Source organism: Lepidochelys kempii, chromosome 1 (assembly GCF_965140285.1).
Source record: "Lepidochelys kempii isolate rLepKem1 chromosome 1, rLepKem1.hap1, whole genome shotgun sequence".
In the NCBI taxonomy this organism is placed as follows: Eukaryota; Metazoa; Chordata; order Testudines; family Cheloniidae; genus Lepidochelys; species Lepidochelys kempii.
Window position 1 is genome coordinate 181,911,276 of NC_136380.1, and position 12,189 is coordinate 181,923,464.

At 39.4% G+C, this 12,189-nt stretch overlaps 1 protein-coding gene across 5 annotated transcripts in view; it reads right to left on the reverse strand.

The window, feature by feature from the left end:
- The window catches only part of GBE1 (1,4-alpha-glucan branching enzyme 1), a 303,019-nt gene that overhangs the window by 203,063 nt on the left and 87,767 nt on the right, over positions 1 to 12,189 (reverse strand). The gene's annotated exons all lie outside the window — the stretch shown is intronic.

Genomic DNA, 12,189 nt, shown 5'->3' on the forward strand with positions numbered 1-12,189 from the left:
AGTTGGGCCATTTCCAGCACAAACCCAGGTTTTCTCACCCTCCGCCCCGCCACACACAAACTCACTCTCCTGCTGGTAATAGCCCATCCAAAGTGACCACTCTCTTCACAGTGTGTATGATAATCAAGGTGGGTCATTTCCAGCACAAATCCAGGTTTTCTCACCCCCCCCCCCCACCTCCATACACACACAAACTCACTCTCCTGCTGGCAATAGATCATCCAAACTGACCACTCTCCAAGTTTAAATCTAAGTTTAACCAGAATGTCTGGGGGGGGGGGGGGGGTAGGAAAAAGCATGGGAAAATAGGCTACCTTGCATAATGACTTAGCCACTCCCAGTCTCTATTTAAGCCTAAATTAATAGTATCCAATTTGCAAATGAATTCCAATTCAGCAATTTCTCGCTGGAGTCTGGTTTTGAAGTTTTTTTGTTGTAAGATAGTGACCTTCATGTCGGTGATTGCGTGACCAGAGAGATTGAAGTGTTCTCCGACTGGTTTATGAATGTTATAATTCTTGACATCTGATTTGTGTCCATTTATTCTTTTACGTAGAGACTGTCCAGTTTGACCAATGTATATGGCAGAGGGGCATTGCTGGCACGATGCCATATATCACATTGGTGGATGTGCAGGTGAACGAGCCTCTGATAGTGTGGCTGATGTGATTAGGCCCTGTGATGGTGTCCCCTGAATAGATATGTGGGCACAGTTGGCAACGGGCTTTGTTGCAAGGATAGGTTCCTGGGTTAGTGGTTCTGTTGTGTGGTATGTGGTTGTTGGTGAGTATTTGCTTCAGGTTGGGGGGCTGTCTGTAGGCAAGGACTGGCCTGTCTCCCAAGATTTGTGAGAGTGTTGGGTCATCCTTTAGGATAGGTTGTAGATCCTTAATAATGCGTTGGAGGGGTTTTAGTTGGGGGCTGAAGGTGACGGCTAGTGGCGTTCTGTTATTTTCTTTGTTGGGCCTGTCCTGTAGTAGGTGACTTCTGGGAACTCTTCTGGCTCTATCAATCTGTTTCTTCACTTCCGCAGGTGGGTATTGTAGTTGTAAGAAAGCTTGATAGAGATCTTGTAGGAAATGACCCACCTTGATTATCATACACATTGTGAAGAGAGTGGTCACTTTGGATGGGCTATTACCAGCAGGAGAGTGAGTTTGTGTGTCGGGAGGCGGAGGGTGAGAAAACCTGGATTTGTGCTGGAAATGGCCCAACTTGATGATCACTTTAGATAAGCTATTACCAGCAGGACAGTGGGGTGGGAGGGGGTATTGTTTCATGGTCTCTGTGTGTATATAATGTCTACTGCAGTTTCCACGGTATGCATCCGATGAAGTGAGCTGTAGCGCATGAAAGCTCATGCTCAAATAAATTGGTTAGTCTCTAAGGTGCCACAAGTACTCCTTTTCTTTTTGCAAAGACAGACTAACACGGCTGTTACTCTGAAACCTGCTCTATGTTTGTTACTGAAACATGTTGTGAGCCTAGGAAAACACCCACAGACCAGTTCCCCAGAAATAGCAAAAACTGTAAACACAAGCATTACATGTCAAGCCTCACTTATACAGAAGGTGCAAGCAAGAACTTGTGATTCATGTGAAGGACTAAGTGTGAAGCACATAAGTAATGAGGGCTGCCTACCCCCAGGATACAGCATGGATTTTTCCAGCATCTGAAGAGTATAAAATAAGGGACAGTGACATCATCAGACCACTTCTCCTCCTCCACCCACACTGAAGACAACAACAAGATCATTTGGGAGACAGAAACGTTGAACTGGGGGGAGTGGTCCTAACTGGAAAACTTTCCAGTTAGCATAGACTGCTGTAGACTTTTGGGTAAGAGAAACCTTATTGGCTTAGCCTGGTAAAGCTCAGTAAATAGCTTATTTTATTTCTTTTTGTAAATCAGTTCTGATCTTCTATGCCTAGAATTGCTTAAAATCTATCTTTCTGTAGTTAATAAACAATGTTTTATCTAAGCCAGTGTGGTTTTGATTGAAGTTTGGAGAATGTACTCATGTTACAAAGGCTGGTGCATATTCAGATCCTTTGATGGAATGATGAACTAATTAATGAGCTCACTCTGATAAAGGGGGTCTTGAGCAGCGCAAGACGCACATTTCTGCGGTGCAAGACTTGAACTAGGGGTATGCAGGCGTCACCCTATACGGAATTCAAGAGTGCTTGGTATAGCATTCTGATATTTTTGCCTGGAGGGTGACTTGCAGAGAGGCTGGGGTGAGTGGGAAGAGTGGCAGCTCACATAGCAAAGCAGGGTATAGTGCACACAAGACTGGAAGGTTAAGGGGGCACAACAATCCAACAGCCCAGATTGTACCCTGAGGCATGTCACACACGTCTAAAATACAAGCCTGGAAAGCTTGGGGAAAAATATCAGATAAGGATTTCCAGTTCAAGAATGGAGTTCTTTCTCACTGAAGACTTTCCTACTTTTTTTGGTTTATACTGAGAAAAAAGTTCAAGCATGAAACTATTAGTTTTGTGAACCCCAAAATGGGTAAGCACATGTGACTAATCAGAGACATTTGGAAGGTTTAGTTATTTAAGGTAGCACATTCCCTCTGGCAGTAGAACTCTAAATCCTCAGATATCTCCAGTGTGTAAGACCTACAAAGGAAAGCTGGTTTGGTGGATTTAGCAAAAGGCAGGAAAGCAACTCTTGAATTCCAATGCCCACTTAGTAAGGCAAAGCAATCTTAATACTGCATTTATATAACACCTTCCATTTCAAGATATCCAGTTTGACCCAGTTACTAATAATTGTGGTAGCACCCAGAAGCTTCAAATCAGGGTAAGGACTCCACTGTGCTTGGCAGTGTATAAACACACAGGTCAGTCAAAGAGCTGCTAATATATAATACACACACACCCACCCCTTTAAGCTCATTTTCATCTTCAACTTTGTACTAATTACTTCCATTTCAATGAACTGTTTGCAAACAAACATTCACTATACATTGTTATGTATAAATCTGTTCACATGTGTAGGCAAGTGCTCCAAAATATTCTAACCAGAAAATATTGCCCAAAATATTATGATCAGAAAAATACAGACATGCAGATACCGTTCAAGAAATGCAGTGTCCTAAAACTTCACAATTAAAATGAAGAATTTTCTCCTACCTCATAATAAGTCACCTCTACCCCTTCAAGTCCCTTCTATTATGCCACGTCTTTCCAAAGGAGGAGTTTCTTTTGAAACCAGTTAATTCACTTTCTTGGATGTAGCCAGGAAGAGGAATAGGGAAAAGTTTATATTGTTAAATAAACTCCTTGCAGGGACTGATGCTGCCTCTGTTATGCTGATATCACTCACTGTTGCTAAGGAGCCAAGAAACAGCTAGTCCCTAACATGACAATGGATCAGAAGAAAAGAAAAAAAAAACCTTTCCTTTTTTTCCTTTTTTTTTTTTTGAGAGGGAAAAAATTATATCATCTGTTCAAGCCTTATTGACAACTTTAGGAAGAGTCAACGAAGTTCACATTTTATTGTTATTTGTAATGCACTAGTACTTAAGAGACCCAGTCATGGACTAGTACCCCCATTATGTTAGGTACAGTACACATACAGAAAACAGTCCCTGCCCTAATGAGTTTTTCTGAGACAAGTGGAACACAAGGAAACAGTAGAATAATGTTGATCGGCAGGACAGGCAGTGCTCTCAGCATACCAGCTGCCTAGCCATTGTCAAGATTTTAGTAGCTGAGTTTTAAGGAGGGATTTGAAGGACAATAATGAGGTAGCTTGGCCAATGTTTACAGGGGAGATGCTACCATTCATAAGAAACAATATGGGAGAAGGCTTATATGAAAATTTAAACAAGTGGGCGATGAAGGCTGGCTTCATTGCCACAGTGGAAGTAACATCTTGACATGCAAGTTGTGAAGTCCTTCAAATGAGTGAGCGAAGATATTTCCAGGCTATTCAGTGCCAAGTTTAAGGACGAGCCAACAAAATAACAAGGAACCATAACATATCAGACTTAAAAGTCCAAATTTCTGTTTTCACTTAACTGAGGGTGCCTTTAAGAAGTCAACATCTACATCCAAGATACTGCCCGTGTTTTTTTGGAACAGAACAAACATTGACTTTTATGGTGGCTAGCATATATCCCCATAAAGATGGGGGTTATAAAGTAAACATTAAACAACTGCACAACTGGCATTTCCCTATCTACAAATTGGGTTGCCGAAAATTAAAACCCAGAATAGATTGACTGCAATGAGCAGAAAAGGAAAATCTGACTGGTTGAAACAGTAGATGCTTCATGCACAGCATTATGGGGGGAAACTGATTTTTCTGGAATCTGTTACAATCAGGACAAAACATAATTGAGAAAACAGCTTAAGTCAACCCTCTGTCTAGCCTAACCTCACCACAAAGGTTATAGAACTCAGATTTTCAGAAATGAAGCTTAAATAAAGTTTCTGCTCACCACATCCACCACTCTAGACAGTTCATGAATTCAGCTATCAATAACACATCTGTTCAGAGTACAAAGGGAAAGTAACTAAATTGCAGACAAACTCAACATTCAGGGCTGTCTGGCCAAAGGAAGGGGCAGGTGATGGCAACATATCTAGCTCTTATCACATGGAGGAATGCAATGACTGTTCATGTCCAGCAAATCTAATAAAACCAGATTCCCTCTGCAGATCAAGGCCTTGTCAAATACGCTTTACTAGATCCTACAGTTTGAGGTTCTTTGCATCCCATTGAGTTGGAAGGCATTACAGATAGGAGTAATCACCAGTACAAGCCAAACAACTTTATCATATAGCCCAATACCTTTTAGAAGATAGAACCTATGTTTTCAGTATCCCCCTCAAAGAAACATTTCCATCAGAGGGTGTGAACAGAGGGTAAAGAGGATTGTACAAGCATGTAACACTGCTGTACTTGCTTTCAGCGCTGTGCCCCAGGTTCTCATCTTGTTCATTTGGCAGCTGTTTATAGAGATTAAGGGAGATCCTAACCACTATGTTTAAACCTAAAATGCTCCACATTTCATTCTTACATGGTTATTTTTAACATGGGGGGGGGGGAGAGAGAATATAGATTCTTACTATGTTTTCCTGAGTACAAGTTGAGTTCACCTATTGCATAAATAGTTTCCCAAACTCATGATAGCTTTGGGTTCTACTGTATTCAGAGTTATACAACGCACAAGAATACCAAGTATGAAAATTAGATAAAGAAGGCTATCCTGATTCAGCAGTTTAAGAAGCTTTAATTTTATCTATTTTATTTCCCCCAAAGAAACTAAATGGAGTTCTCTTGGGCCAGACCCCATGACTGTAAGAAAGATACTTGAAACAGAAGTAGAAATTGTAAATTAATGTATTCATTTAGTGCAGTGATCAAAAGGACTCTCTAAAACATTCACAGGCTATCCCATTTTAAATTCAACTATTGCTTAAAAATGCTTGAATAGAGCTTTTTTTTAGTAAGTCCTGTGGGGTTCTAATTCATACTCATGTTGTCAGTGTTTTCTATATTTTATGAATTTTTTTATTAGAGTCTCTGTCCAAGAATAGCAAAAAATATATATGTATCACTCCTCAAAAGAAACATCCATTGCAAACACAGGTGTAAATGTGTTGCAGTAACCTCATTGTTTCAACATTCCTTTTTAACCATCAATATGGGAGGGAGAAGGATCTCTCTTTAAATAAACCTTTATTTTTTTCTTTAAAGACATCTGGAGCAATATCAAGCATATTCTGATAGTCAATAGTTTATACCTAAACCAAAGTAATTGCATTGCTCTCTTATGAGAAGAGCTGTGCTCTTATAAACATGTTGGAACAGTTTCTAAATAGAAAAAATGGCTTGTGGCTATGGCACGTGTTCCTTAAGGGTAGGTACACTGGATAATGAACAGGTCCAGCTGTCCACAACCATACTTTCTTTCATTACGCTAAATGATTCTGAGACACCTACGCAGACACCCTTATTTCCCTTTGCTGTAATGTGGTATAGCCATTTAAAAAAGAAAACTCCTTTACTATGGAAGTATGGCAGTGTGGGGCATTCACCAGCATCTCCACTGTATGAGCATTTTCAGAGTCTCTCACTCTGTTGGAAAATCAGCCTAGTGCCAAGCATGAATGAAGACAATGATGCACTGGAAATCAATATATGCATTTGTTAGTAGCATAGCAATGCTGCTTTGAGCTTCATTGGGATGCTTTCTGTGAAGGCAGCCTACGTGGACTTAAGTCTCCACTTAAAGCAACAGAATACCAACATTCTAGGAGCAAACTTGGCAGGGGCTGGTTGAGCACACTTTAAACTAGATAAGGAAAAAGAATAACTTGAATTCAAGTAATCCGGTAGATAGTCCCCAATATAAAAATAAGGTAGAAACTGAAATCAGAAAGAAGAGAAAAATACAGTATTAAATATACAATCAAATGTTTCCCATACTCAAAAGGCAGAAGTACGAGAAAAGTGTTACTAAACAGACTGGTCCAGACTCGAGAACATAAATATGATGGGATTATTCTTGTCACTGGAATATCAGTGTAGATAGATAGTAATTATGGTTAAGACAAAAAAGGTAGAGGGTGTGACATAAGACGGACACATGGAATAGCCAAAGACAGTAAATCAACTTCATAAGTGTCATATCTGTATGGCCTTGTGATTGCCTTCTATTCCTGCAGGAACTAAAATCACAGGAGTGTGGTGATGAATGCAAATGCCTAGAACAATAACACATCTGGAGAAGCATCATCCTCCTGGGAAAAACTGCCCATTGTAGGTTGACCTGGTTGGAGAAGCCAGGTAAACAAAAAACTGAGAACTGTATAAAATGATCATCACCCTGATGTGAGGCAGAAGTCAATCTCTCTCTCTCCCCTTCTCCCCACGCCCCCGCAAGAAACAGACACCAAATGATCACTAATGTACACAGACGGCGGTGTGTAAAAGGCCTGAAGTACTCTGTCTCTACCAGGGTCTGCAAGAGGAAGATAGATGGCTGCCTGATAAGCTAAGACCTGCATGTAAAGCTGTTCATTGCTTGAAGATCAGTTCTCTCTATAATGCTTTTGTTCTAAATAAATACTTGGCTTTGTGAAGGCTGGCTGGTCACTGGTTAACTCTGTTATAGCCCCTGTGGGAGAGCAGGATGGCAGGTGCAGAACTGAACACAGATTTGCTACAGTGATCAGAGAAGCAGCCTAAATCCCAAGTCTACACAAAGATTGCAGGTTCCATGTCCTGAAAAACGGTGACTGCTAGAGGCCTGAGGCTCAGTGGGGTACCCTTATAGAGGCTACAAAGGCTACAAATTACTTCAGGAATTATGACAGTGGGATGGTAGTATCTTGGGATGATTTAGTAAATATCTATCCATATCAAACTACAAACTCCGTTTTGTTTTGTGAGGCTCACTTGTGTCTTCTCTGTTGTCTTTTTACCTTCATCTTGAATGAAACTCCAAAAGATATTGACAAAAGGCAAACAGTGCAGGGCAATTAAAGGTCATTATCCTTGAATAACTTTGCCTTGGCAATATATTGGTTATGCTAAAGAATGTGGCCATTCCTGCAAGAAATCAGCTTTTCCAAACTGGATTTCAAGAGGGAGCAAACCAAACCACAGATCATCTGAGGGGGGACCTTTATTCCAATTGGCTTATATTTTAGTTCTCAATTAGATTCCTACCATAAGCCAGGTTTTAAATTTTTAGCTTCAGCTGTTCATGTTTTGAAAACAAATTAGGGAAAATTCTCCTTCCTTTTCACTCCTTTCATGAACTCTAGCATTGTGGAAATTATTTTGATCAGATTAAAAAATAAAATGCTATCTTCAGGTAGAAGCCAACAAAATGGAAATTGTAAGAAGCTGGAAATCTTAGCCATGTGTCAATTTTCTAAAGATATGGATGACTAAATAAGGTCTGGAATGCAACATGGACTATTAAGAGTGGAAAAAGCAAGCTATCTGACCATTGGATTAACATACATACTTCTAGTGCTTTAAACTGTCACATTTAGAACCTATATTTATATATAAATAAAAGAGATAATATACAGCCAGCATAAAGAAAACTAAATTAGAGGTAAATTCAAAGTATTCTACTTCCCCAATTTTCAGTTCTATAGATAATGCTCAAAAGCTACATTTACATTACATTGTCATGAACTGGGCCTTTATTCTGAAATGGTGAATTCTAAAATAGGGATATATTGCCAGTAGTCACTTAGTTGCTTAGCAATAAAATATGCAGACAAAATATTCAGTTTTCAGAGTAGCAGCTGTGTTAGTCTGTGTCCGTAAAACGGAAAGGAGTACTTGTGGCACCTTAGAGACTAACAAATTTATTTGAGCATAAACTTTGAAGTGAGCTGTAGTTCACGAAAGCTTATGCTCAAATAAATTTGTTAGTCTCTAGTTAGTCTCCAAAATATTCAGTGTTATCACATAGCTTTTAAAGGAAGCTAAATGTCAATATTGCCTCTAGTATCAAAATTTCAGCTAACTAATTGCCTCATACACTTGATTTACTCAGCTGCTAAAACGACGAATTGACAAATCTTAACGTTTTTGGTTGTAACATTTTAAGTGTCTTTTCAGATGAACAATGGAATGCCATTAGGGAATACCAACAGGTTTAATATCTCGATCTCAAAATGTTGAGGGAATAAAAGAAAATTCATACTGACAGGCTTATATTAAGGGTGATTTGTTTTATTAAGTTTATTTCATGAGAAAATATTTCACATATGACTACTGCTTGATTTTAGCATTTTCAGAGGGAAACAATAAAAAGTTATCAGAGAACAAAAAGGACTTATAGCAGTGTCTCCAGAATCATCTGTCTTGGGCCAAAATGATATAACATGGTATCAGAAAAGTTCTTTCTTTAAAAAAAAAAAAAAAAAAAAGACTACATGGGGCACAAAATAATATCCCCAGAGAATTTCAGTATAGCAGTGGGGGGTTAGATGTACTGTGTCTAACTGTGTAGATCTGTATGAAACAAATAAAGCATGTATATACTTAGCATACTGTGTCAGTTAAAGTCAGTCTTTTCATTCAGAATTTCATAGCTCAAGCTTTAAGTGGAAATTCTCCAGAGAGTGTCTATATTTTCCAACATGATTTTTCTTTTTGAATATTTGGATCAAAAAGCACTCAGCCATTTTTTGAACAGGAGAGAAGCAGAAACTACATACTTTTCTTATAACAAAAAGTTATTCAAGTGTCTTTACCTAAAGAATATCTCTATAGCCAAAACAGGAGTGGCTGAAAGATTTGGCAAGGAAATACCCCTTACTACAGAACAGTAGCTAGCTGTATTCCTGGAGAAACAGATTTTGACTGCTATCCACATCTGAAAAATTGTTAAGTATGTGCAGTGGGGCCTCCCTTCAGTGTTCTTAAAACATACACCTACATACCACTTATGTGTGTGTGCTTAGCTGCATATCATCCATGAATTACTGCCACCAAGTCAAGAACCCTTTTTAAATGGTTGAGATAAACACAGGAATAAGTTTAAGGAATCTTTTCATGATGCTGTCAAATTGTCCCCGTGGCTTAGGAGAGTTTAAACAGGGCTGCAAGCCAGGAAGCTCTGTTCTTACCTCTTTCACTTACTGGCCTCAGTTCTATGCCCTTCAAAGTAGGTTTTGTGAATTCTCACATCACCCTTCCAGGAACTGAGCAAGGACCACTACCCCCATGTACAGAATAGGTACATAACAGAACCGAATCCTTTGTAAAACACCGGTATTTCAGCCATCGACTAGAGCAGAGTGCTTCTTTGGAAACATAAATTTTCTATCTGTGGGTTTAGTTATGCCGTCGATAAAACGGAGCTACTATTCAAGCATATCCATCTTTGTCCAATACTTTAAAGCTAGGTAATTGCATAAGCCCATTTTACCAATGGGAAAACAGACCAGTTGACTGATTTGACAGACAACCACTAAGGGGTACGGCATTAGACCTTGGGCTGTGAGCTAAAAGATGCGCGAGTTAAAACCTGTTTCACAATTTTTATATGCAAACTTGGACAATTTGCAACCTCCCCTTTCCATCTCTATAAAAGAGATATTAATATTCCCCTACCTATCCTCCAATTGGCTAGAAGGATTAATTAAGAAACCATTGTATAGTTCTTTGAAAAGATACAACTCTATATGATAGATTGATGAATCACAAACTTACCTGTTTTAGCTTGAAGAATAACCACTAAATACATTTTTAATCCAGCTAGAGAGTTATTCAAGCAAAAGAGAGGAGGGCTTGGGTTAAAACAAACACACAGCACCACATTCCAAAGGAAGTTAGATAACTAACAAAGACATTGAAGAAAAGAGAAGTTAGTTAGTCTTGAGGATTCCATGGGAAAGTGACACCTTTGTCCTGACAAGGGAGTGAAGAATTAAATTTTGCAATAGAATCGCAAATGTAGATAGAATCGCATACTGTAAAGTTATCTTTGTATAAGTAGGTGGGTATTTATTTTTGCTATCTTATTTGGATTATTGTTAATAAATGAGAGGTTTCAGAGTAACAGCCGTGTTAGTCTGTATTCGCAAAAAGAAAAGGAGTACTTGTGGCACCTTAGAGACTAACCAATTTATTTGAGCATAAGCTTTCGTGAGCTACAGCTCACTTCATCGGATGCATACTGTGGAAAGTGTAGAAGATCTTTTTATACACACAAAGCATGAAAAAATACCTCCCCCCACCCCACTCTCCTGCTGCTAATAGCTTATCTAAAGTGATCACTCTCCCTGCAGAAGTGAAGAAACAGATTGATAGAGCCAGAAGAGTTCCCAGAAGTCACCTACTACAGGACAGGCCTAACAAAGAAAATAACAGAACGCCACTAGCCGTCACCTTCAGCCCCCAACTAAAACCCCTCCAACGCATCATTAAGGATTTACAACCTATCCTGAAGGATGACCCAACATTCTCACAAATCTTGGGAGACAGGCCAGTCCTTGCCTACAGACAGCCCCCCAACCTGAAGCAAATACTCACCAACAACCACATACCACACAACAGAACCACTAACCCAGGAACCTATCCTTGCAACAAAGCCCGTTGCCAACTGTGCCCACATATCTATTCAGGGGACACCATCACAGGGCCTAATCACATCAGCCACACTATCAGAGGCTCGTTCACCTGCACATCCACCAATGTGATATATGCCATCATGTGCCAGCAATGCCCCTCTGCCATATACATTGGTCAAACTGGACAGTCTCTACGTAAAAGAATAAATGGACACAAATCAGATGTCAAGAATTATAACATTCATAAACCAGTCAGAGAACACTTCAATCTCTCTGGTCACGCGATTACAGACATGAAAGTTGCGATATTACAACAAAAAAAACTTCAAAACCAGACTCCAGCGAGAGACTGTTGAATTGGAATTCATTTGCAAATTGGATACAATTAACTTGGGCTTGAATAGAGACTGGGAGTGGCTAACTCATTATGCAAGGTAACCTATTTCCCCTTGTTTTTTCCCTACCCCCCCCCCCCTCAGACATTCTTGTTAAACCCTGGATTTGTGCTGGAAATGGCCCACCTTGATTATCATACACATTGTAAGGAGAGTGATCACTTTAGATAAGCTATTAGCAGCAGGAGAGTGGGGTGGGGGGGAAGTATTTTTTCATGCTTTGTGTGTGTAAAAAGATCTTCTACACTTTCCACAGTATGCATCCGATGAAGTGAGCTGTAGCTCATGAAAGCTTATGCTCAAATAAATTGGTTAGTCTCTAAGGTGCCACAAGTACTCCTTTTCTTTTTGTTAAAAAATGTGGATCCAACGAAGGTAGAATTGATATATAGCTAAGAAAATCACTGGCAGAATGTCCAGGGGATGGGGGCGGAAGAGTAAATAACTAAAGACAGCAGAAATAGGACAGATGTCCAGACAGCCCCAGACCAGGAAGAAGATCCTACTTTGTTACAGTACCTATGCCTCATGAAGAACAGGAGAATATAAGGTCCTTAAATCAAACATTGCTATAGAAGAAGACTCCATTTCTGGATAACATTTCAGTTTAATATTCTGCAAGACAAACTGAAAGACAGTCCACTGTACTTAAATAGTCAAAAACATTAACCTGCAATGTGTTCTTCAGTTTCAAAAGTGAAAGATATGAGCACTCAAATTCCATA